This window comes from Schistocerca americana, chromosome 1, assembly GCF_021461395.2.
Source record: "Schistocerca americana isolate TAMUIC-IGC-003095 chromosome 1, iqSchAmer2.1, whole genome shotgun sequence".
In the NCBI taxonomy this organism is placed as follows: domain Eukaryota; kingdom Metazoa; phylum Arthropoda; class Insecta; order Orthoptera; family Acrididae; genus Schistocerca; species Schistocerca americana.
The window spans coordinates 828,896,911-828,924,712 of record NC_060119.1 but is presented as its reverse complement, the minus strand read 5'-3'; the positions used below and the strand labels follow the sequence as shown (position 1 = coordinate 828,924,712).

At 40.5% G+C, this 27,802-nt stretch overlaps 1 protein-coding gene across 3 annotated transcripts in view; it reads right to left on the bottom strand.

The window, feature by feature from the left end:
• LOC124546417 (F-box/LRR-repeat protein 2-like) overlaps positions 1 to 26,906 on the bottom strand; it is a 58,915-nt gene extending 32,009 nt beyond the window's left edge. Inside the window, exons 1-2 of one of the 3 annotated variants that reach the window (XM_047125036.1) lie at positions 26,768 to 26,906; positions 23,235 to 23,423 (exon numbers count right to left, since the gene is read on the bottom strand). The gene's annotated coding sequence lies outside the window, so the exon portion shown is untranslated. Of the gene's footprint in view, positions 1 to 7,351; positions 7,392 to 23,234; positions 23,424 to 26,767 lie in introns of those variants that run through there. The other 2 variants (XM_047125037.1, XM_047125038.1) reach the window with 2 other exon arrangements.
• Positions 26,907 to 27,802: the final 896 nt, after the last annotated feature.

Below are 27,802 nucleotides of genomic sequence, written 5' to 3'. Positions count from 1 at the left end.
CATACTTTCAGATTCAGCTTGACAAACAGTTGCAGCACTATTTTGTGATCGACACACACCTTGGATTATTCAAGTTACGCCGCCTTCCTTTCGGTTGTGCTTCGGCTCCTGCTATTTTTCAGTCTTGCTTGCAGCAGTTGTGTGCCACTGCCCCTGGTTGCTCAAATTATCTGGACGATATAGTTGTATCAGGTCACACCCCCGATGAACATTTGCAGAATTTAGGTGCCATATTTACTGTACTTTTGCCGGCAGGACTAAAGTGTAACAGAGACAAGTGCAAATTTTTTCAAATTGAGATTCAGTATTTCGGACATATGATTAAAAGACAGGGTATCCACCCCTCGCCGTCACATCTCAGTGCGATTACAGACTTGCCAGCATCCAGGAACTTGAACGAACTTCAGTCTGTGTTGGGCAAAATTACATATTATATTCGGTTTATACCAAATGCAGTGCAGATTGCAGTGCCTTTGCACTGCCTTCAGCGTAAGAACCTTCCTTTTGTTTGGTCTTCAGAATGTGACGCTGCTTTCCACAAGCTCAAATCTGCTTTGTTGAGTGATTGCTGTTTGATTCCTTTCGATCACTCCAAACCAGTTGTTTTGGCTGTCAATGCATCTTCTCACAGCATCGGAGCGGGTCTCTCACACCGCATTCATTCTGTCGATCGCTTTTGCATCTAAGTTGCTCAATTATGCCCAGCAAAACTATTCTCAAATCGATAAAGACACTTTAGCTATTGTCTATGGAGTAACTAAGTTTCATGTTTTTTTGTACGGTCGAAAGTTCTATTTGGTCACCAACCATAAGACTTTGATGTCGTTATTCCACTCACCAAAGACAGTTCCGGCCTATACGGCGCAAAAGTTGCAATGTTGGTCTTTGTTTTTGCCTAACTACAATTACGAAATTTTGTTTCAGCCTACTGCTCGGTTAGCACACTGGACTTGCATTCGGGAGGACGACGGCTCAATCCCGCGTCCGGCCATCCTGATTTAGGTTTTCCGTGATTTCCCTAAATTGCTCCAGGCAAATGCCGGGATGGTTCCTTTGAAAAGGCATGGCCAACTTCCTTCCCCATTCTTCCCTAATCCTTTGAGACCGATGACCTTGCTGTCTGGTCTCCTTCCCCAAACAACCCAACCCAACTCTCTACTGCTTGGCATGGGAATGCTGATGCTTTGTCTCATCTGGCTATTGGTTCTGATAAAGTGTTTGATTCTTCCAAACCGTCCTGCATGTTTATTAATTTGCAAGATAAAGAATTAGCTGATGGTTTTCCAGTGGATTTTCGTCGCATTGCTTCCGCGGCAGCCACCGACGCTTCTTTGCAGATTCTTTTGCAGTATATTCGCAATCAATGGCCTCAATTTGCTATGCAGATTCGTGATCCACTTGTTCGATGTTACTTTGTGCGCAACATCACAACTTGTCTGTACACCACAGTGTTATCTTGTTATGAACTGACAATGATCAGTCTCGTGTGGTTGTACCTAGTTTGTTGCAGTTGGAAATTCTCCGCTTGCTGCACACTGGTCATTGGGGTACAGTGCAGACGAAGCAATTAGCATGTCATCATTGCACTTGGGTCAGCATTGATAAACAAATTGAGAATATGCTTGCTAACTGTTGCTCTTGCTGCTGTCACGCCGCCACCGCTATTGCTCATGGAGGTCGTTGCTCTGCCTCCTCATCCGAGCATAGCCAGTGGTGGTGTGTGGTCTGGGCAGTTTTTCCATGGGGCGTTTTCCTCGGCCCCTCGTGAGTAATTTGGGGCCGTGGCCGTTCTGCTGTCTGCCCCCTCATCTGCGCCGCCCTTCAGTCCCTCTACCTGCCATCGGAAGCCATACTCAATGACGGCGCGCCATTTCAGGGGGGAGGGCTGTGGTATCAATAGCAACGATGCCACGGTGTAGGTGCAAGTTCATAAGTTGGCACTATGAGACACCGATGACAGCTCCCTCTAGCTGGTGCTGTGGAGCTCTACGAACATCGCTCCGGATTCAGCCCATATGATCATGAGCAGACGGCCTGGAAACATCGCTTCAATTTCAGAGAGTGTTGGCTTACAATTGAGACTCTGTACTATTTACAGTGGGTCTAAGGCTTCACTCATCTGTGCAAAGTTATGGTACCATTTATTAACTTGTTTTTGCTTATAGTAAACATCTATAATTTGACACGCAGTACCGACGTGTTTTACCTCAGCTGCTCCTACTCGCTTCCTTCTTGAGGCCAACCTTTCAGTTTTCAGGAGCAGACCAATGCACCGCCTTCTAGGCAGGATACAAAATTCCCCTCTTGTCTGAAGATGTGGCTCAGCATCAGGATCAGGACTCTGTTTGAGCCCCCATTAAGCAACGTGTGTTGTCAGGCGAGCTGTCGGATGGGTATGTTGTTAAGAGTGGTATTCTCTGTAAGGGGTTGGGTGAAGCTAAGCAGTGCAAGATCTGTTTGCCTGTAACTTTGGTACACCCGGTTTTTCGTTATTTTCATGATTAATTGGTGGGGGGCCATTTGAGTACTGAGCAGGATGTGAGAGAGATGATATCCCAATGCCATCTGTGTAATGTAGCCAAACCCAAGAATGTTCTTGAGCAGGGTTTGTTGAGTTCTGAATGAGAGTACTGTCCTATGCACAAGCTCTATATTGATTATTTAGGGCCGTTACTTCGTACTAAGAAGGGTCATCAATATGTACTAGTTATTATCGATGCATTCTCCAGATTTTCTTGGCTTCTCTCGAGTCATAACATTACCGCTGCCATCACTATTTATCATTTAACTAATGTCTTCAGTGTTTTTGGTCCACCCAAGCAGCTTGTTAGTGATAATGATCCTGCTTTTCTTTTGTCTCCTTTCAAGGACTTCTGTTTTCAGTACAGTGTCAGGCATATCATGATGACCCTGTATTATCCCCAGGGGTCCTTTGCGGAGAGAGTTAACCGAAATCTAAGTCCGTGTTGACTATTTATCATCAGAAAACCACTAGTAAATGGGACTCAAGTCTTCCCTGGCTTAGTTTCACCTTTAATACCACCAGTCACAAAGCCTTGCGAGCTACGCCTGCCTCCTTGATCTTTTCCTATCCAGTTAATTCCCCTCTTTCAAACTTGTGGGGAATTCAAGATCTTATTCCAGCCGATATTAGTCCTCATGTTATCAAGGAAAACTGGAACCAGGCCAGGTGTAATATACTCAGAGCACATAATAAACAAGCTGAGTGTTATAATCATAATTGAGAAACCTTTAAGGGCAGGCCAGGGGATCAAGTTTATGTCCGAAGTTTCCCAGGGAGGCAGGTGCGTGGCTGGAATCTTAGTAAATTTACTCCTCGTTTTCTGGGCTTTGCATTATCGTGCGTAGTTTAGGCCCAGTAAATCTGTTGGTCAAGGAGAATAATTCAAGTAAGCAGTATCGGGTTCACCTTAGTCAAGTTAACTTCAGGTAACTCAGGGGTTGATTCATCCCCTCCCTGTGTTGTTAAGTTTGAGGGGGGGGGGGGGGGGGGGGGAGGGGGGGAGATTGAGCCTCATGCTATGCATTGGATTAAACCTTGGTTGCTATTTCGTGTTTAGTCACCCACAGCTATCGCGATTATGCTGTTATCCTCTCTTGCTGTAGGTGGCAGCAGCAGTGTGTATCAATATCCGCACCTTGGACTATCTTTGGCCTGGCGTTTATAGTTTCTGGCTGGGCTGTGAGCGGTCAGTTTGTCAGTTGGCGTGGAGCAGCCGGGCCCGCTGGCAACCTCTATGTGGTGTCGGAATGTGCTTCCATTGCTACGAGGTTCGTGGCTCACTGATCCTGGACATGAAAGGTGGGTTTTGACTTAATCTACCGGTAAGTCACGACTGTTCATATTGTGTCGTTTGGAGTTTGTTGTCAACTGTTGAGATTTTCGTGCAAGCAACAACGTGTGTTTTCAAGTTGGAAAATTTTAGCCACCTTCCAGTGGAGTTTAACTGTACTTGGTTATTTGAATTGAAGTGCACCAGCGGAATCTTCTGCCTTGTGGCCGCTAAAAGTTCCAGTTACCTGCCCTGGCCATTGACGTAAATGCAGGCAGTGTATTTTCCTCATTGTGTTGTCACTGTCCAGCACAGTGTGTAGTTTGACAGCTCAATGTATGTATGGTTGTGGGTGCCAATACCTTCTACGTTGTTCCATTGAACTCCCTGTTGCATGCTGGTCAGGTGAGGCACAGGTTAGCTTGTCTATGGGTCCATTGATTGTGTGTCGGTTGGGTTGTCGTCGGATCGGCAATGGTTGGGCCAATTGCCTGTCTCACCTTGAGTGAGCGTTAGTGTTTGAATTCCAGGCTGACCTTCAGAACTTCTGAGTGCCCTTGGGTGTACTGGCTTTTCTTGTTTGTTCTTGTTGTTTGTACTTGTATGGACTCTAGCAGATTTTTAGATTAAGGTTGTTTTGCCCTTAAGGCGTCAGATGGTTTGGGCTTTCAGCCTAATTTAAGAACTGTTTTACATAAAACCTTTGACATTTTAAAAATTAATGTTATTGAGTCTTAAGTGTTGGACCTTCAGCCGATTTTGAATTTAAGATCTTTTGCTCTTAAAGTGTCAAATTCTTTGGGCTTTCAGCTTAATTAAGGAACTGTGTTAAGATAAGGCTTCACCTTTTAAATTTCTGATTTTGGTTGATCTTCAAGTTATTGGTTTTCAGGTGCTTTTAAATTAAAGTGGTCTTGCCCTTAAGGCATGAGATTGTACGGCACATTCAGCCAAGTTCCAAAACTAAAGCTGTGTTTTTTTTTTTAATTTTTCTTGGCTCTTATAATGTTTGATCAAAAAAAAGGCTGTATGTTTGAGTGCAACTGACAGCCACTTACTTAGGCCCCTTTCCACAACTTAAACTACCTGCCCTGACCTGCGGGTTTAGCAGGGCATCTCAGATGGGTGACTTATGCTTTCAGTGCATACTGCAACCACGTATATTTGTCATATTTGAAATAAACTGAATAAAATGTTAATGTTGGAAATTTTACACTTCACATCACTACCTTTTAATAAATGATTAATTGCCAGCAAATAGATTAAAACAAGAACGAAATTGTTGGCTGGTTATAGATGAAGCACAATCAGTGACAGTCTACTAGGATATCACATGACATGCATGGCACAGGTGTGGCTGGCTGACTCCCAACCAACAACTTCTTTCTTTAAAATTTGACTTTTTTGTTAGTGGTGAGTATTAACCCTTACTAAGGAGACAACCATTTTTGTTAATTTTAGTATATTGCTTTCTAGCACATTGTCTAAATTGCTTCAAACAGAGGGGCAGAATGTTAAAGCAGTTCCAGGGTGTGAATCTCTGTTTCATTCATAATGAGATGTGACAGTGTGGTGTGGTAACATGCTGTGCAAAAAGGTTCTGTTGTTTCTTTCTCGGAAGCTGCTTTTGGTTGATCACTGAGTAATGCTTTTCAAATCAATGCCTAGTGTCCCCAAAATTCCCTTCCCCCCTTTCCCTCTCTCACCCCTCACATACACAATAGTTTCTGTCCCCTCTCTCCTATCACCTCCTCCCTGTTCACATCCCCCATCATCACTGTGCGCCACCCTCTGCTAACACATCTGTCTCTCTTTCTGTTTCCCTGGTCCTCTGCTTTTTGGCCCTCCCCCCTCCCTCCCTACCTCCCGCCCCACAGCGTCCTGACGCTGTGCCTGGCAACCTTTATGCCTCCATCTAGTCTGTGCTCACTCTGCTAGACAGCGCTCTTCTCTTCTGCCACCCGTATCATGCTATCTTGTCCCCTTCAACTTCCCTTTTATATTGATGCTTCCATTCCACATGACAGTTGCATTCTAGTCTGAACTGCCAGTGATGGTGGTCATGTGTGTGTGAGGTGTGTTTGCTTGTGTGGATAAATATGTATGTGTTTTCTTTTCTGAAGAATTGTAACACTCTTTTCATCATGCCTGTCTCCAAGTCAATGTGTCATCTTAATGGTGAGTAGCAATCTGTCCTTTCCTTGTATTGTTGATATTGCAACCTGGAGTTTCCCCCGTCTGAATGCCAAGAAAGGTACAAAGATTTTTCTGATCAATAAGTGTATTGAATAGATTTCAGATTACCTAAATAGTCAATATCAGAATTTATCTCTTAGACTGAAAATGTTGAGTACAAATGGTATGCATTAGACATGTACGTGCCGAGCAAAATTGTGAGGGATGGAAACAACCTGTTATGGTGCAACAGCCACGTCAGAAAGCTGCTCCTAAAGCAAAAAGCTTCATCACAGTTTTAAAAATAACCAAGCCTAGAAGACAAACAGAAACTTCATGAATCCAACATTAGCAACAGGAGGGTCATGATAGAAGTGATCAGTTAATTTGAAGTTAAAATTCTATTTACCATTCTAAGACATTTTGGTTTTAAGTTCTCAGTAAATGGATCAAAGCTATCTTTCCAATCACTCAATGACCATACTAGTACTGAAAAATATAAAGATAGAGAGAAGGTCAAAATACAAGTTTTTCAAAGTTGTTTCACTGAGGATCATAATGTGGTTACTCCTTCAACAGTTGTCAGATAACTGCGGATATCAGAATAAATGACAAGGGTGGGGCTGGGTAATCAAATCAACAAAATCACTTAACAGTGGAAAGAAGCCAACTGAACCTTTTGGGATACCTATATGATTCTACAGCGAGCACAGGAGCCAACTCTACGAGGCCTGATGGGGCCCAAGCCCCCTCAAAAATCCGTTTGGAGGGGGACGGGGGGGGGGGGGGGGGGGGGAGGGGGGGAGGGGAGGGGAGGGGGGAACGGAGCCCCCTCCCCCCACAAATTTAGGAAAGTTATTAGTTGTATTATGCTTTGTAAAATCACAAAATTACTTTGGAATTTTTTATATTTCTTGTTTGTCGATAGTTACCTATTAAAATACATTCAGTAATGAGTTTAAAAAAATTATTATGGTAGTAAGCAGGTTAACTGAAAACAAGTGGTGTGAATCATGATAGTGTTATGGTGCTGCGGTCACACTTATAATTTTCCCCAGCGCGTGAACCTTCAGGTAAAGTCTAGCGCCGGGGGGCTAGCACTGCAGCCGCAGCAACATCAAAAGGATTGGAGCACAAGCACCTGGAACCCTCTGCATCGCATTGCCTTGATGCTTTGAGATGTTATGACGCTGCAGCTGTATAAAGCCCACCCTGCTCTCACAGTCATTCAGTGTGGATAGTTGCATTCAGTGCATGCTGCAGACGTGTTTAGTGTTCCGACTTTAGTGTCTACTAGACTATTTTATATGACTATATTATATTTGTTTACTTTAGTCTCTTAGTATACTGTGAATTAAGTTTGCAATGGATAAATTTGTTACCAAAAAGGTGTGCTTGGAAATTGATGATACTGCAAGTCAGCCTCCAACAATTATTGTGTCATCAATTGTTTCATCATCTTCAGGCAAGAACCATTCACAGCCGAAACCTGGACAATTCAGTAAGGGAAGATCATTTCAGAAAGTTTGGTTGATCAAATATACATGGCTAGAATATGAAGCATCCACCGAAAAAGTGTTTTGCAAAACCCGCAAAGAGGCAGATGCTAAAAATCTATTACAATTTCTTCAAAAAAAGAAAATGCATTTACTTCCATAGGGTTTTCTAACTGGAAAAAGGCTCTGGAAAAATTCCGTCTTCATGAAAATACATTTACGCATAAAGAAGGTATTCTGAAACTAAATTCTATCATTAACTGAAGTGTGGCCTCCCAATTGAATGATGAATGACCAGTTAGATAGTATGAGGGCTGTTTTTTTTTTTTTCAACCTCCAATTGGCTGTAAATAAAAGAAAAATGTACAGAAAATAATAATTTTATTACCAAAAGTACAGTAAAGCCTTAACTTACTTTTCTACATAATCGCCAAAACGATTGAGGCACTTGTCTACCATGACACAAGCTTTTCGATGCCTTCCTCGAAGAATGTTGCCGCCAGTGAGGATAGGTAAGTCTTGACGGTGTCCTGAAGTTCTTCGTTAGTAGCGAAGTGCTGCCCACCCAACCATGACTTCAGTTCTCGGAACAGGTGATAATCACTTGGTGCTAGGTCCGGGCTGTACGGTGGATGTTCAAAAACTTCCCATTTAAACTTTTTGAGGAGGTATTTTGTCACGTTGGCACTGAGTGGTCAGGCATTGTCATGGATCAAAACAACACCAGATGTAAGCATTCCTCTGCATTTGTTTTGAATGGCTCTGCGGAGACGACGTAAAGTTTCACAATAAACTTCCTTGGTTAACGTCGTAGCTTGCTCCATAAAGTCCACCAGCAGCACTCTTTTATGGTCCCAAAACACAGTGGCAATTGTTTTTCCTTTCGTCAGTGAATGTTTAAACTTTTTTGGCTTTCTTGGGGAAGCTGTGTGCATCCACTGCTTTGATTGTTCCTTTGTTTCAGGATTGTCAAAGAGGACCCACGTTTCATCGCCAGTAACAATCGACTTCAAAAAACGTTTCCCTCATTGGCATAATGTGTGAGAAACGATAATGCTGACGCCATCCTTTGCGTTTTATGGTCGGTACTCAGAATTTTTGGGATCCAACGTGCACACAATTTCTGATAGCCTAGGTCTTGAGTCACAATTGTGTACAAAGCAGACCTCGAAATGTCTGGAAATTCATCAGACAGTTCACTAATTGTAAACCTTTGTTTGCATCTCACTGCCTGATCAACACGCTCAACGAGGCCTACAGTGGTGGCAGACTTGTGACCTTGTCCACCTTCATCATGGACATCTGTTCATCCTTCTTTAAATTTTCGACACCATTCCCGACACTACCATCACTCATAACGCTGTTACCATACACGTTGCTAATTCTGCGATGGATTTCCGCAGCACTACATCCTTCTGCTTGTAGAAAATGGATTCTCTTTGTAACTCACATTTGGCGAGAGCATCAAGCATAGCGGCGATGTTTACATGGACGTAGCTCGGCTATGACTGACACACTGCAGCTGAAAACAGCAGAGGTTGTGGTGGGGGAGCTGCGCAATCGCATGACGTGCAGGTCCGTCCCCTCCCTACCTGTTACTTGCTTAGATGGACGATTGGAGGTTGAAAAAGAAGCAGCCCTCGTAATATGAAGAAAGGCCATTTAGCTCTTGAGACAATTTTTACTAGCATAAAGTTTGTATGCTGACAAGGATTAGTAATTAGAGGGCACGGAGATATAAACTGAAATTTTTTTCAATTGTTGGAACTCCAAAAAATGACATACTTCAGTTTAAAGACTGATTAGGGCATTCGGGGTATAAGTGGACGTCCCATGATATTCGAAACGAGATCATTGATCTGCTAGGAAATTCTTTGTTGAGAAAGGTATTGGCTTCAATCAAGAAGACTGAACATTTTTCTATTATGGTTGACAAAACAAGTGATTCTTCGATTCATGGACAAGTGTCATTTTGTATTCGTACTGTCGATGATTCCTTAATCATAAACGAAGTCTTTATTGGCTTATAAGAGACCCCCAACACTGAATCACAAACTCTGTTTAGTATTTTAAAAGACGTTTTTGCTCATCTTGATTTGTCAATGGATAACTTAAGAGGACAGTGCTATGATGTTGCCTTGAATATGAGTTGTAAGTTCAAAGGACTAAAAAATTTAGTTTTGGATATACAACCAAAAGCACATTATGTGCTTTGCACTGCTCACAGTTTAGACTTGGCAGCTGTAGACAGTCTCTGTCATCTTACGTCTACGAGGGATATTATGGCTTTAGCCAAGGACTTAATAAACACTGTAAAGGGAATCCACCAAAAGGATGGGCCTTTTCAGAAGCATATGCTGTGAGAGAACCAATGACCAAGCTGGTCGTTGACCCCTTTGCCCGACTCGATGGACTATGCGAGCTTCTAGTATCTTGAGAATATTGAAAAACTTTGAAGAACTTCTAGAGTTTTTTGAAACATTTTCTGCAGAGAACAAAACAGAGGCAGGTTACAAATGTGCAGGCTACCTTTAGTCAATGTTACAATTCAAGACTTATTTCTTTTTACATCTTTATTGCCATACAATTAACCCAGTAGAGGATGTCAATGAAAAAATTCAATGCCCTCATCTAAGTGTTGCTGATCTGGAAAAAAATATGAGGGCTTGATTTGTATACTGAATGGAAGGCATGATAGTTTTGAACACATTTGGTACTAGTGTTTAAAAGAAAAATCTTCACAAGTTGATGATCCTTCACTTCCTTGGAATCGAAGTACACCAAAGAAGTATGAAAACAATGAAGCCAGCTCACTGCACACTTTCAAAACCCCAAAGGAATACTACAAAGCTATTTACATTGAAGTTTGTGAAATGGTGCAATCTTGCATTACTGAGAGGTCTGCTTCAACTGGACTCACACAGGTCACTGCAGTTGAAAAAGAGTGCTTGCTTTTAGTAAACAGAGATGAAACACATTTGGAAAAATCAACTGAGTTTTTCAAAAATGACATAGACATTGAGAGACTGTGCTTACACTTGAATATGTTAACCGATATTGCTAATAAAAAGCAACTGGTCTTAAAAAACATGTGTGATGTACAAAAGTACATTACACAAGAGCCTGCAGTTGGAGAAATGTTATCTGAAGTAGTGAAGTGCATTAAGCTTCTCCAAGTAGTTCCAATCACGCCAGCAGCAGCAGAACGGTCATTTAGCGCCATTAGACATCTGAAGTCATATCTCTGATCAACAATGGAACAGAAGCAATTGAACAACTTGGCTGTTCTTCATGCCCACCGAGATGTTTCGGATGAATTGGACATTTGACAAGTCATCAACGACTTCATATTCAGTAACCTAGTCAGACAGTCGACATTTGCACCTTTCTAAAGACACTCAAGCCCTAATAATGGCATTTACAGCAATATTGAAAATCTTTATAAAATAGATAATTAAATACATACATAATGTTGAATTTTCAGTTTCAAAATATTAGTACTATTTTAGTTCTGTATTACTATGTTACTATACTACTGTATTAGTTATTTTCAAATACTGAAGTATTTTTAGGATGCAAGACCCAATTAAAACCCGGTATTTACATACTTTTTGACTAAAAGTATTAGGCGTACTGTGTTAACTTTATTAAAGCGTTAACTCTGAGATATTGTTTTTATTTAATGAACCCTGAACCTTATTCAAAGTAAGCTTAAATTAGCTATTTCACTTATTAATCAAAGTGCAATTACTGTGCAACAGCAATATTTTATGTTTTATTCTTTTAATGATAGTTTAGGACTTATTTAAATAATTTCAGTTTTTTCAGAGCTGTATATTCACTGCTCTGTAGTAGTCTATAAGCATGATTATTACTGTAAATTAAATTAGCTTTTTATAAAATACTGTGTGTGTTTATGTTTGGTATCTTCTTTCAAAGTCAAAACATGCGTCAGGCTTGTCGAGTTCCCCGGAGTGTCGACTTATTGAGAGTCCAGTTTTTGGGGTTCTAATGTTGATCATATAACTCTTAAATGCTTCAAAAAACTTTAAAACTCACTATTTTTCATCTAAAATTTAGAAAATTTCCTGGGGCAAGACGTCCAGTATGGGCCCCCCAATATTTTTTTGTAAGTCGGCACTCCTGACATAGAATATCCAAAAGTACTTGCAACTCTTCTAGCAGCAGTCTCTATAGGCCACTGGATGAAGAAAGCTTTTCGAGCAATTGGTAAAATGCACAAGTCATTCTTGTTTCCTGCAAAGTTCATCAAACATATGCACACCACTGTAGGATTGACATCAATCTGTTGTACAATTTTTAAGCACATTTTATGCTTACTTATTATGACCTTCCCAGACTAAAAAAATTTTCTCTGTGGGGATCACTAGGATTTTGTAAGCAGTTGCTTTGATCAAGCCAGGGAAACAAGGAAAACTCTAAATCTTTATGACCAGATGAGGAGTTGAACCCAGCTTCTCTGTAATGTGAGTCCAGTGCCTTAACTACTGCAGCACCTTACTTCATATTTCTGAGCTACGTTGGAAGAGGAGGGAATGTTTGAGGAGGATATAGTAGAGGTTTAGGTACACCACTGGTAGAGCAGAGTGCTGATGAACCACTAAAAAATGTATGGCCAATTGTACCACTAATAGTTTTCTTCCCATTCCATTCACAAAGGTATTTAGGAATAATGGTTGCTTAAATGGCTCTGTGTGTAAGATAAGTTGAATCTAGTCTCTGCAGTCCCTGTGGGAGTGATACATAAGCAAGGGGTTATAGTACATTCCTAGATTCCTCACTTAATGCTGGTTCTTGAAACTTGCTAAGTAGGCTTTCCTGGCATAGTTCGTGTCTTGTCTTCAAACCTGTTATTCTCTCATATATCCCTTCAAACAGACTGTGAAGGTAAAATTAGAGAGATTTGAGCTTATACAGGGGTTTACTAGCAGTTGTTCTTCCCATGCATGCTTCATGACTCGTAACAGGAAAGATAGAAAATTGTCAGTGGTATGCGAAGTACCCTCAACCACACACTGTAAGATGGCTTTCAGAATTCAGATATAGATTGTAAATAACAATGAAATACATTGTAACTTTAAACAGAATTGCTTCCTGGAAGACTTCAGCATGGAGAATCACACAGACAGAAAATTTCAATTATTCCCCTTCCTTTTGAGTTAACAAAATTAAGAGCTGAAATAATGCACTATACAGTGGAAAAAGATTTCACACTCGCAACTCAAAAGCTATATTGAGATTCAAACATCAATTATTCACAGAAGAAGTGTTTCTAAGGACCATAAGATTGATGATACATTAAATGCTAATGAGAACACCTTGTGTGACAGATCAGGCACATCAAATTAAGAGTAAAGAATGTTCAGGAAGAGTTGACTTGTCAAAGAATATTTCCAAGAAGAAAATCATCAAGGGCTACTAAAACAATGAGTGAAGTTAACACTACAACTAGTTCTAGAAATGTGCAATCAAAAAGTGCTAAGCTTTTATTCATTTTCTACATAAGGTCATTAACTTTATAGATGGTCTTTAAAACAAGTCTATTGAAGATGTGTGCAGTTATTACCAGATGTATGTCGGTGGGTTTCCATCTAACTGTACCAGAAGTTCAACACAAGTTCCAGCATTATCATACTTAGCATACACTGAAATGAATCAGTATTGCAGTATTAGAGTAAAATCTGTAGCAAAGATAAGTAATTAGTGTTTAATAAAATATGTATGTCAGTAGTGAGAAGCAGTTATATGATGTAGCCTGATGTCAATAACAGACTGGATCCAAAGATAAGAAAAAAAGTGCCTTCACTCTAGCATCCGTGGTTTCCCATATGCACATGGTACCTCTGAAAATCTTCAATGATTGCCTTGTCAGACATTGATGAAACATCGGTAAATGTTTTGTACCTCTTGCTATGTCATAATGTGCAGAGTATATCCTCTTACCTCCAAAAATGTATAGACTCTATTGAGGGACCATGATGGTACACAGTTCTTGAAAAAGAGAGACAATACAACAACTGCAGATGAATTACAAGAGTAACTGTAGTAGCTGATAAGCAGATCATATTTAATCTTCGTGGTGAAACATGCTAGGTAGAAAATGGATGTACAGCGTGAACTGCACAGTACCTTCAACGTAACCAAATCAAATACAGTGAGCTTGTTTGAACTTAAGGATTATTTAACATGATACTGAAAAATCATGGGGGGGTGGGAGGGGGGAGGGGTGGGGGTGGGGGGGTGCACAGAGATTCGATACCATTCCTCATTTAGTAAATAGGCACATAAACGGGAACTACAATGGTAATTCAGCTACATTGTCCCTGTACTATAGCTCAACTGTGGTAAAGGGTTGTATTAGATGAAACAGATAAGCTGAACATGTAACAAAGATCAGAGTTAAATGTCTCAGCTTCAGGGAGTCATCAGAGGCAGAGCACAAACTAGAATTAGACAAATATGGGAACTGGAAGTTAGACACGTTATTTCCAAAGGGTCTGTCCTTACAGTTGCTTTGATCAAGCCAAGGAAAGAAGGAAAACTCTAAATCTGTACGACCAGATGAGGAATTGAACTCAGCTTCTCTGTAATGTGAGTCCAGTGTCTTAACTATTGCAGCACCTTCTTTCATATTTCTGAGCTACATAGTAAGAGGAGGGATTGTTTGAGGAGGATATAGTAGAGGTTTAGGTACACCACTGGTAGAACAGAGTGTTGATGAAGATTCATTTACTTAGAAAGGAAGTGGAGAGCTGCAGGGTGAAGTAGGATGAGATAGGAAGCTGGCAGAAAGGAGAGAGGAGGTGAAGAGTTTGGAGTGAGGGCACAGGGGTTGGTGAATGATAGGGACTAACACAAACTGATGCTAAGTGGTTGAAGAAGTAGTTTGAGCCTCTGTTGCCACATCACAATTGAGAGGAGATGGTATTTGAGAGCAAGGATAGATCCCAATTGTACAGACTGTGAAGCACTTATTGAAATTGATCCTGTTGCACCCAGTGTCAAGGTTCTGCCACTGACTGGTTAATCTTGTCCCTGTCCACAGTTCAGCAATGCTCATATATCTGGGGACTGGTGGGTGTTAGTAATTTATACAGTGTGTCCCAGGTATATGACAGCAAAGTTCATTTGAAGCAAAAAAGTTCATATGGACATATGCCCTGTTCCAAATGGTTTATGAGATAGAACACTTTTCATATACATTGATATTTTTTCATATTATTCAGTAGACTGCCATTGTTTACAATGTACCACAGTAGCATAGAGGAAATCGAGACAAACAATTTGGTACAGCACACTTGTGGTCCATCAAACCAGGAAACTACTTCAAATTGCCCTACAGAAACTACCTAAGCTTGTGGTGGTACATGTTGCTATTCAAGGTAGCAACATGCCCTACTTTCTTTCTACTGTGAAAGATGGTCATGTAGAAGCCATATTTGTAGGAGTAGTGGTAGAGAACAGATCACATACTGTGCATGCATTTTTTATTTTTGAGCAGTACAAAATGCAAATATAAGCACAGTACAGTCACAAGGCGTGACAGAGGGCAAGTGTTTGAGTGGTGGGAAGGACTCATTTAAACTTTGTCGTCGCAACTAGCAGGTGCCACAGACACCAAAGAAAAAGAGATTGGGATGACAATGGCTGTTGTTCCAAAGAGGAAACAAAAGAAGATTGTATGGAATTGCTTAATTACTTACTTACTTACTGCTTGACTACGGGATACTAACAATATGTTTCTCAATTAATTTGGTTATCATGAGCTTAAATGTGAATTTTAATTGATATGATGAAAATGTTATGGGGATTCTTCAATCCAGAAGGATCCTGAAAAGGAGTAGTTACATGAGTTCATAGCTAGTGGGTAGCAAATATAATTTTCCATTATCACAGCAATTTTTTGAAGATGGTGAAGAAGTTTGATATAACTATGAGTGGCACTGCGTGGCAGGACCACAACATCAAGGAGTGACAGGAGTGCAGAAGGAGAAGATTTAAAGGTAAAAGTAGTTATGAATGTACAACTGACAGAGCACATTCACGGAATTGGTACCCCAGTTGAGTACTCTCCAGCAATGAATACCAGTGGTAACATTCAAAGCTACAGCGCATGCACATAATGTGAGATTTTCAATATCCTATTACTTGTACCATGACATGTTTTCATTAGAGACTGCAGTTTTTCAGTTATTCAAGAAAAATGTGCAAAAGTGACATTATATGTGTTCTGTCTCAGAAACCGTTTGAAACAGTATATATGTCCATATGAAGCTTTTTGCTTCAAGTGAATGTTCCTGTTATACTCTTGAATATTGACCATTCCTCCTTGGATGCCCTGTAAATAAACAGCTAAGCAGAAGCTGCAGCAGAGCCAGTGTATAATGCAGCTTCCTTCACAAATAGGAAAGGTAAGGAACGGTGAGGGGAGAGGAGCGTAAAGGAGTGGGTACAGGCATATTGCATCAGATAATACTCAATCTGGTGCAGGCAGGGGTAACTGCACGTTTGCTGTACATAGTGAGAAGGGAGCAAGAAATCTAGAAGTAGTGGGGGTAGGCAAAACTGAACAGAGAGAAACCACAGAGAAAACAGAGTGAGTGAGAGACATACACACTATGTGAAAAAGATGGGAAGTGCACAGAAGACATGGTCAGATGTCAATGTAACGTTGTACAGGTACACACCATCAACACATACATAAATGATTAGAGATGCTGTTCTCCGTGACATGTAGAATGGTCACCAGAGTGAATTAGTGGTGTTCAGACGTGGTAGGGTACATAAGGAGTGGTAGGGTACATAAGGAGCATGAAAGCATCTAACATTGAGTTATCATTATGAAAGACATCAAGATTATGCATACACATGCAAGACAGCATTATTAACAAGCAACAGATTTTGAAAAGGGTCTCAGTGTTGGTCTTCACATGGTCAAATGGTCGAATTGTGTAGTATTCAGATTTGTGGGCCATTTTGATCTGAGAGTGGCCTGATGTTGGACTGCATTGGAATATAATACTCATTGTCAAGACCTTGGTCACCCATATTTAACCAGCACAAGGGATGATGCTGTATTGTGCACCAAGCACATTGTGAACACTTTGCACCTATGGCTGCCATCCAAGAACAAGTAGAGGACTTTATGCATTGGTCTGTATCATTCCACACAATTGGTCATAGACTAGCAGCAACCAGACTAGGGAATTAATGGCATTGCATTGTGTTCAGCAATGAATCATAGTTCTGCATGACTCCAGGTGACCATCACCAGTCATAATGGCAGCAACCTGGGGAGAGGCCCCATTCTTCCAATGCTTTGGAGAGTTAGAGTGGTGTTACTCCTGCATCATTGTGTGGAGAGCCATTGTGTGTTCAGGTCATGGCTGGTAGTGAATGAGGGAACTCTGATGGCACTTTGGTATGCCACAGACATTGTGCCAGTCTAAAATAATAATAATAAAAAAGGGACAGTGCTCATCTAGTCGTGGCACATGTATGTATCTATAAACGGTTCATGTTATCTTGAGGTACCACCATGGCCAGGAGGAAACCCAGATCTGTCCCTGATAGAACTTGCTTGGGACCAGCTTGGACGTTAGCTCTGCCCCAGGGCCAGTATAACAAGGATCAGTTAAAACAGTTGTGGCCAAGCTTGCCTCAGAAAAATATACAATGACTTTGTGACAACCTTCTCAACTGAATCAGTGCAAGCACCCAGGCCAAGAGGGGTGTAACATCTTACTAATAAGTGTGTTCATATTACAAAGTGCTTTGTATACATGACACGAATTTGTAATGAATGAAATAATATTATACACTCTCTCAACCCACGAAATTTCATTTTGTTACCTTGTCTACTTCTGGGTGAGTCAATTTTTTTTATATAAACTGAATTACAGTTAAATACCAGAATGAGAATGTAGAAAAAGACAGGTTGCTACTTAATCTAAAGAAGACACATCAAGTTGCAGACAGGTGCGGTTAAAAGACACTTACATACAGCTTTCGGCCACAGCCTTCACCAGTAAAAGAGAGTCCCACAGCATTCACACACACAAGCAAGCACATCTCACGCACACATGACTGTCAACTCCCGCATCTCTTGCCAGAATGCAACTATCACATGGAATGCAAACAACAATCTGGAGGGGGCAGAAAGGGGAAAGGGATAGTAGTGTATGGGTGGGGAGAGAGAGATGAATGCTGTTAGTAGAGTATGCAGGGACTAGAATGCCAACAGACACAGCATCAGGAGGTTGTGGGGCAGGGAGGTGTGGGAGAAAAGGAGCAAAAAAGGAGACCAGTGGGGAAAGATGGATGGATGCACTGGCAGAGGGCTGCAAATAAACAGGGTGGGAGATGAGAATGAAATGATAAGACAGAGGGGGTTGAAGCTGTTGGGTGGCAGGTGTGGGAACATGTTACCAAAGGTTGAGGCTGGGATAATTACAAGAGTGGAGAATGTGTTTTAAGGATAACTCCCATCTGTGCAGTTCAGGAAAGCTGGTGGTGGATGGTAGAATCCAGATGTCTCAGACAGTGAAGCAGCCTTTGAAATTAAGTATGTTGTGTTCAGCTGCATGTTGTGCCACAATGTGGTCTACTTTGCTCTTGGCCACAGTTTGGCAGTGGCCGTTCTAGTGGACAGGTGCTTGGTAGTCGTACCAATGTAAAAAGCTATGCAGTGATTGCAGCAGAGCTGGTAAATGACATGGCTACTTTAGGAAGTGGCTCGGTCCATGATGGGGTAAGATAAACCTGTGGCAGGACTGGAATAGGTAGTGCTGGATGGGTGGGTTGGGCAGGTTTTACACCAGGGTCTTCAACAGGAATATGACCCTTATGGTAAGGGGTTGGGTTTGGAAGTGGCAATGGGATGGACTAGGATTTTGTGGATGTTGGATGGGTGACAGAACATAAGTTTAGAAGGGGTAGAAGTATCTCAGGTAGGATGGTCCTTTTTTCAGGGCAGAACGGTATTGTCCCACATCGTTTCTCAAATGTTGCCAAAACCATATAATCCCCCCAAACAGCCTAACAGTGAAGATTCCTTTCTCTGGATCCCACCCCTCCTTTCACGGTGACCTACACCTTTTCAGATTCCGCCAGTTCCTGGCCCTCACAAACCTGGTGCTACCTTTTCAACTTGCCACATCGCCCAAAACTCCCTACCAGCTCTCCACCAAATCCAGAGTCAAAACATTCCTGTAACACTGTTGTTAATCGCGGTCTCCCCACCTAGCACTTCCTATTCCAGGCCTGTTACAGGTTTATCCTACCTCACCAAAAGTCGGGTCATCTGCAAAAGCAGCCACGCCATTGCACAGTTTTTTTCATGTTGATATGACTACCAAGCAGCTGTCCATCAGGATGAACGGCCACCGCAAAACTGTGGACAAGGGCAAAGTAGGCCACACTGTGGCACAACATGTAGCTGACCACAGCACACTTGATTTCAATGGCTGCTCACTGTCCAGGCCATCTGGATCCTTCCCTCCACCACCAGCTTTTCTGGACTGTGCAGACGGGAATTATCCTTACAACACATTCTCCACTCCCATAATTATACCAGCCTCAATTTTCACTAACATTTTCCCACGCCCTCCACCCAACAGTTTCCACCCCCTCCATCCTATCATTACCTCCCCATTCTCACCTCCCACCCTGTTTACTTGCAGCCCTCTGCTGATGCATCTGCCTGTCTTTCCCCGCTCCTCTCCATTTTTTGCTCATTTTTCACCCACCTGCCTACCCCACAACCTCCTGACTTTATCTGTTGGCATTCTAGTCCCTGCACACTCCACCAGTCTGTGTTGTTCTCCCTCCACACCCGTACACTACTTTCCCTTCCCCTTCCCCGCCACCTCCAGATTGCTGCTTGTATCCCATGTGATAGTTGCATTCCAGCCCTAGATATTGGAGTTGGCAGTCGTGTGTGTGAGGTGTGATTGCTTGTGTGTGTCTCTCTCTTTTACTGATGAAGACTGTTGCCGAAAGCTTTATGTAAATGTCTTATCTGCACCTACCTGCAATTTGACGTCTCCTTTACGTTAAGTAGCAATCTGTCTTTTCCGACGTTGTTGATATTCCTACCTGGAGTTTCCACTCTTTAAGTAGCTGAATGAAGTAGAGATGAGTAAGAAGCTAATTCACGTGGTGGTAGAGTGTGGAAGAGTGGTAGAGGTAAATGCACAACAGGGAGTTTCAAAGATGGAAGCCGTAAGGACTTTCAGAGTTCACATTTGTGCAGTTGAAAGAAAATGGTGTCCAAATAGCACAGACTATAAAGTAGCCACTGAAAGTAATTGCAAATGATCAAACTTACTCTCTGGACGCAGTCTGGGGGTGGACATTCACATGAGGGGCAACTAAATGGAAATGAAGCATATAAATATAAAGCAATGTTGTGGTTGCAGCGTATCTGCAGTACAACATGGCTGATATCCCATTGTCTCTGATAGTGAATCGTAGCATCTCAGCAACTGTCCAAAACAACTCCTCACTCCTGTCGGGTCACAGTGCTAGAAAATAAGTTTCCCTTATGTGTTGAGTGGTTATTTAAATTGTATAAGTTATGCACCAATTTTTTCTCTGATACTTCTTTTATTTTAACAGTATATTTCTTATCCATATTTAATATATTACTTCCCCTCTAAATTTTTATGAAATGATTTGTAATTGAATATAACAGTTTTGCTGGTAGTTATTAGAGCACCACAGAATTCATTTTTGAGATAGTTTAAGAATTTTTATTAACAAGCAAACACACTACAAAATTGTAAAATGAGTAAAAGAGAGAAAAATATTTGAGAATCGACTTTGTGAAACATTAAAGAATTAATATTAACTACTGAATTTTCAAGGTATTTTGAAATATGTTTTATATTAATGGATCAAAGAGTCATTTAAAAATACAAGTTGATATCTGTATGCTCCAACAGTACTAATCTCCTCTACAAGTAAACTGTGAACTTGTTAGGACTGCCATTCCCTTTTAATAGAAGAGAAGAAGTCCACAGCAAAAAGTGTAACTTCAATAAGACCAGGGTACACTATTGCACAGCAAGAAGTGTAACTTCAATGAAGTTTAACATTCCAGTATCTGCAAGAATGAGTGAGTACGCATGTTACAGAAATGAGCTACTGACAGTTTTTGTAGCATTCTCTATAGATGCACCCCTCCCCCACAATAGTTGTGCCTACCACTGATTATGTTGTTACCACCTGATGTTTTGTCACAACAGGCTTGCTCCATTATCAGCTATTATCACACGCACCACTTGCTCTTTACCACTTCAATTTCATTTTGTTACACTGTAGGACAGAAAAATAATTTATCACATAGAAAGCTTATATTATACCATGTCTTACACTGATATTCAATTTCCTGCAGTTTATTAGAAGTTGGTGAGAGCATGCATTAAATTTCACAGCAGTTTTATGTTCATACATATCTCCTCTTGTTACTTTCTTCTGAATAAAGGATTTTTCTTACAGAAAGATTGATATCTGAGCTATTTCTTTGGTTGCAATTTTTAATGCTGTTATCTGTGCTCATGTCTGATGCTCCGAGAGTTTCAACAAGCAAGTATACACTGAGGTGACAAAAGTCACGTGATAACTCTTAATTTCGGGTCGGACCTCCTTTTGTCTGCCACAGTACAGCAACTCAACATGGTAAGGCCTCAACAATTTGTTGGGAGTCCCTTGCAGAAATACTGATCCATGCTGCCTCTATAGCCATACATAATTGCTAAAGTATTGCCAGTGCAGAAATTTGTGCACAAACTGACTTCTCGATTATGTCCCATAAATGTTTGAGGTTCATGTTGGGCACCCTGGGTGGGCAAATCATTCGCTTGAATTGTCCACAATATTCTTCTAACAAAACACAAACAGTTGTGGCTTAGTGACATGGCACACCGTCATCCATAAAAACTCCATCATTGTCTGGCAACATGAAGTCCATGAATGGCTGCAAATGGTCTCCAAGTAGCTGAACATAACCATTTCCAGTCAGAGATCAGTTGAGACAACCCAGAACATTCTATGTAAACACAGCCCACACCACTATGGAGTCACCACCAGCTTGCACGGTGCCTTGTTGACAACTTGGGTCAAGGGACTGATGGCCTTTGTATTCTGGTCCCTTCAACGCCCATAAACCAACCAACAACTTTGGTCCATCGCTTTGACAGGCCTGCACCACACTCAAACCCTACAATCAGCTCTTACCTACTGAAATTGGTGGTGGTTGTTGTTGTTCTACGGTGCAAAACATCTGAGGTCATAAGTGCCCCTAGCTAAAATCGGGACTCAGACTCATCTGACCATGCCATAGTGTTCCAAATGTCTAGGGCCCAACCAATATGGTCCCGAGCCCCAGGAGAGTAGCTGCAGGTGATGTGCTGTTAGCAAAGGCTCTCGCGTCAGTCATCTCCTGCCATAGCCCATTAATGTTAAATTTCACCACACTGTCCTAAACAGATATGTTCATTGTGAGTCTCACATTAATTTCTGTAGTTATTTCGTGCAGTGTTGCTGGTCTGTTGACACTGACAATTCTATGCAAACACTGCTGCTCTCAGTCATTAACTGAAGGCCGTGGGCCACTGTGTTGTTCGTGGTGAGAGGTAATGCCTGAAATTCAGTATTCTCAACACACACTTGACATTGTGGATGTGTCTAGCTCTAACTGCAAATCCATGTTCAAAGTCTTAATTCATGTCGTGCAGCCATAACCACGTTGGAAATTTTTCACATGAACCACCTGAGTATACATGACAGCCACGCCAGTGAACTGCCCTTTTATACCTTTTGTACTTGATACTACCATCATCCGCATATCACTATACCATGACTGTCATCACTTTAGTGTACCTACTATAAAGTAACATTCCGAAGGCGAGTTCTACGATACTCCTATTAATGAATTTGAAATTTGTTGAGGGGTGCAGAACATCAAACTCCAGAAATTTCATATAATTAGCTATTTTTAATGTAACTAGATCATTTTGTACCAGTTATAAGAATTTCACGTATGGGATTCCTGTACCTTTTACTATCTAAGATTAATGTAATCCTTTCATTAGTGTATTATCCAGGCTGCTCGTACACAAACACTCCTTTTTCAGAATTGTTTATAAAATATTTGCGCATAATACTACAGGCAAAAACAGTTGCAGGATAGAATTTTTTTATTAAATTCTTGACCAAGGTTTCGGTACATATAAATATACCTTCATCAGAAGTAAACTTCTAAAATTACATCATGCACTGGAGAATAATGAAACAATTATGCCAAAAGGCGTCGTCAATAATTAAAATATCATCTCCATTTGTACAACATGTGTAATGGGCACAGGATCAAAGCGAACAGTTTAACAATGTTACTTCGCCTATGAACTGTTGAGACACGTGTCTCAACAGTTCATAGGCGAAGTAACATTGTTAAACTGTTCGCTTTGATCCTGTGCCCATTACACATGTTGTACAAATGGAGATGATATTTTAATTACTGACGACGCCTTTTGGCATAATTGTTTCATTATTCTCCAGTGCATGATGTAATTTTAGAAGTTTACTTCTGATGAAGGTATATTTATATGTACCGAAACCTTGGTCAAGAATTTAATAAATAAAATTCTATCCTGCAACTGTTTTTGGCTGCCATCCTTTATTGTGAAGAATTTTAACAGTTGCTGCTGCAGCCATGTTTAAAATCTTGTAATACTACAGGACTTACCTCTTTATCTCATAGAGTGATAGCTCAATACAGTTTTAAATGTCTGCCACATTTGTTTCACTTCTGACTGCATCAGCACACACATTTTTGTCATGCAACTCTTTGATTCATGCTACCACACCACATTACGATTTTTAAGTCCAACAGTTGTGTGACATTTGCTCAAATTTGGACCTTCTTTTCATCTTTCTGAAAAGTCCACAATTGCTTCTGCAATTATGCATTGCCTTTCGTCCAATTTTGTAGTGACACAGTTGTTCATATTGCCTATTATTCAAGATATTTCTGTTTAAATCTTACACTGAACATTGACAATTTCATATATTTGATTTATTATTTACGGTTTGTGAGATTAAAATCATGAATGAGTGCATCATTTGTCTAAATGAGCTAGAAGACTGTATCTAATTCGGTTATTTAGTACTTCCAGTCTTCTATGATGAATGTTAAGTTGATCTTAAAGTTTTTCCTGTGCCACATAAAAATCAGGCATCATCATAAGCAAGTAGTCAGTTAATAGATCGGCTCACTTAACTTCATATTTATTCATACACAAAAGTGAGCAGTTTTTCATAAGTGAAGGTTCCTTTACATCTCTACTATCCTCACGAGATACTGACCTGCCAACTTGGCTTCATTCTCTGTCTAAGATGCTTTTGAAGTTGTCCTTCAGGTACCATCTGAATTTATCCTGATGAGACCATTTGGACTCTGGTACTGTCCAACCACCAAGCAAAAATATTTGTATATGATGGGTATTGAACCTGGGTCTGCATTAAAGCCATCAGATACATTGACTATTTATCTACAGACTGCCACATTTACTGAATCTTAGTGGCAATAAGACATGCTATGAATTGATTAGAGAGATCTGTTGATAGTGATTCAACTCTTGAAAAAGAGCTGTTTGGAGGTCTGGAATAATCTTTGGTTGTGGCCAATGGATTGAAATTCATCCCCCCAATGCATCCCTGACATGATGTACAGAATTCAAATCTGGGGGTACCGACAGGCAGCTCACACCATGGATATTTTTACCTGTGAGAAATTCACTACAAGAGCAGCTCAATGTTGTCTAGTATCACAGTACATCAAGAGGAAGTCTGGATGACCTAAACCTTTTAAAATCCATTTATTTTCATTGTATTTTGAGCACAAATTCTCTATCAATGTTCTTGTAGAATGTAAATTCTTTACAATTAAAGTGTTGAGTTGTCAATAGGCACACGCATAAGGAAGAAAACTTGTTGGCTTTCAGATTTTCTCCTGGCACACGCTGGAGGTGACATGAATGGGGGGGAGGGGGGGACAGGATGGGTGGAAGGGAAAACTGTTGGATGGAGGGTGCACAACAGTGGGTTATCTGAGATTGAGGCCAAGATGATTATGGGGACAGAGGATGTATTGTAAGGTTAACTACCATCTATGTAGTCCTGAATTCCTAGCCAGCAAACTGGCTACCTTCCTCTGAGCCACTAGCCAACCCCCCGCCCCCCCTCCTCTTCCTACACCCTTCCAAACCAACACTGCTCCCATCACAACCAGTCCATCTACCACAAAAGAGCATTGGCACAGCCAGTTTAGGTGGCACCATACAGGGGTATAAGTGTGTGTGTGTGTGTGTGTGTATTTTTTTCATGGCACTCTAGCTTGTCAAAGTATAAAATCCAAAAGCTAGCAAGTTTTCTTCCTTTTTGTGTGAGCCTATCAGCAACTAAATGCTTCCTAAAGTATTCAAATTCTGTCTCATTGTTAGAACGTCCTTGGATGTGTACATACATGGCATGTACTTCCAGTACCCCATCTCTGATTATTAAAAGTATATCTCTGTTCCTTATCCAACATGATTTCTTCTCATATCAGGGCCGCATGATGAGAAAATTGACCTCTTTTCACAACTTCTGTGATTTCATTGGGTGTCTGTCTCTTTTCTCACAAATGTATGACAATCATTCGGCAAACTGAAGTGGAATTCACCTCAATTGATGTATAGACTCCGTGGAAAATGTAAATAAGAATAGCCAGACAAGGAGTTGAAATTCAATCCTCCTGCATCTGAGTCCAGTGCCTTAACCACTACATCACTTTGTTCGGTGATCTGAATCAAGACATCTGAGGATTGTATCCCATAAAGCAGTATGTAAATATTACCTTTAGGGTATTCAGTTGACAACTGTATGTAAACTCTTCTCACAATGAAAGTACGCGAGTCATTAAATGTCTAATATTCTGCTTTTTATTATCAAAAAGCATACCGATTCAATCCAATGAGTCCTACTTTCTTAAATACAGAGATTCCACTTTGTGGAGAAAGTTCATCAATTATAAATCCTACTTTCCTATAGAGATTTCACTTTGAGGAGAATGCCCATCAATTACAATCATGCTTTGCTCCTGAACACTGATGTAGTTTGACAGATGCATTAATCGCAAAATATAGGAATGAATATGCAACGCGTAAGATTTGGTTATTTGTTATGAAAAAGTGTTAAAGCCACAACTGATTAGTATTAGTTTTACAGGACATATCTACTCAAACTATTAGTTCAGCTGAGGTGGTTGAAATGAATAAGACACGCTTTATACTGATAGCATAAGAGTAATTAAACCCTTAATGCCATGCACGTAGTTTTTCATGGTATGTTATTGTTATGTGTATGTAAGCAGACTGTTGGCAAATTAAAGAAATGGTAGGGTAAAAAATGTATGACTTTTATGACTGCCGGAACTCATTTTCCTGTGCAGTGCCTAGTTGATATAATCAATCAAAGTATGGCACGTTTGTTTAATTTGCCCAGCAAAATTTATTGCTATTATTTGGTATGCATTACCAACTGACATATGATGGTTATTTTAACACAGTGTGTAAATTACAGATATTTAGTTCGTTTTCTATTTTACTTGAATTTTGCAGTTGTCTTATACAACATACTGGCCATTTAGTTCTCTTTCCATAAATAATATTTTGTTTTTGTGTGGCCATTTTTTCCACATTGCTCATATGATCTGCAGAAATAATAGGAGTTTGGATTTTTGTTTGTTTTGACACATCTGGAGGCTTTATAATATAAACCGCTGGAATCCTCTATTTTACAATACACGTTTTTTAATTTATGATGCATTGTTACATATTGTGTTTTGTTACTCAATTACTGGGATCATCAGTACTGCTTTAATGTACAATTTCAGTTTATAGTACCAAACTTCTTACTGCGATAGTTCTGTAATCTGAAATGGGGTCGAAAATATAACAACAAAGAATGAATTGTATTCTGTACGATTATTACAAAATGATAAAAGAAGTTTGTATTAACAGCAACGAAATCTTGCGCGATCTCAACAAACGCAGCTCTTTTCCATACAGCATTAAAAAAGCCCGCTGCTTTGCAGTCACTCTGTTTAAACATTAGCTGTCAGCAGCTATCCGTAAGCCCTGCAGTCGTCTCCTTTTATTTGCTTTTTCTTTCTCTTGTTACTTCGTGTTCATGGGAATTAGTTCTACATGCACACACTACATCCACCTTTTTACTTACAGATTTCAGTACTTAAAACAATACAAAATTAATTTTCTCTAAATGGTGATAACGGCAAAGCTTTTATTATACTTCAATAACTACATCATCACCAACAACCCAACTATACCAGCTGCGCAGTACTTTCAAATTGCCAATATTTTCATTTTTGCTCCCAATGAGTAAAATCTACAGATACATTACTACTAACATCTGAGAGTGTCCAACCCTCTTTGGAAAAGTTCGTTTTGGTAGATGTCGATAATGTAGAAATGTCGTAGAATTTCGATCTCACAGGATCCTGTGAAGACTAAAAACAGGTCGCTTTATAGTACATGCCAACGGACAGTCACGGTACGTGAAAGTCAGGTGATTTTACACTGGACATCTCGTCACGTCATGCCAAATCGCTTGGCCTAGTATCGAGCGGGGAAGTGAAATTATGCGATACCATCCGTGCTACGAAATGCCGGGGCATAGTATCGGAACTGAGGAACTAACAACGTTAAAGTTTATCAACAGCCAAAGTAACTTCGTAACGGATATTCTTGATCAGTTTTGTATGGTAAATTGTTGAGAACTGAAACAACATTTCAAAACATCGACATGCATTTGCTGACGAAAATATATACAGGGTGGTCCATTGATAGTGACCGAGCCAAATATCTCACGAAATAAGCATCAAACGAAAAAACTACAAAGAACGAAACTCGTCTAGCTTGAAGGGGGAAACCAGATGGCGCTATGGTTGGCCTGCTAGATAGAGCTGCCATAGGTCAAACGGATGTCAACTGCGTTTTTTTTTTTTAATAGGAACCCCCATTTGTTATTACACATTCGTGTAGTACGTAAAGAAACATGAATGTTTTATTTGGACCACTTTTTTCGCTTTGTGATAGATGCCGCTGTAATAGTCACAAACATATAAGTACGTGGTATCACGTAACATTCTGGCAGTGCGGACGGTATTTGCTTCGTGATACATTACCCGTGTTAAAATGGACAGTTTACCAATTGCAGAAAAGGTCGATATTGTGTTGATGTACGGCTATTGTG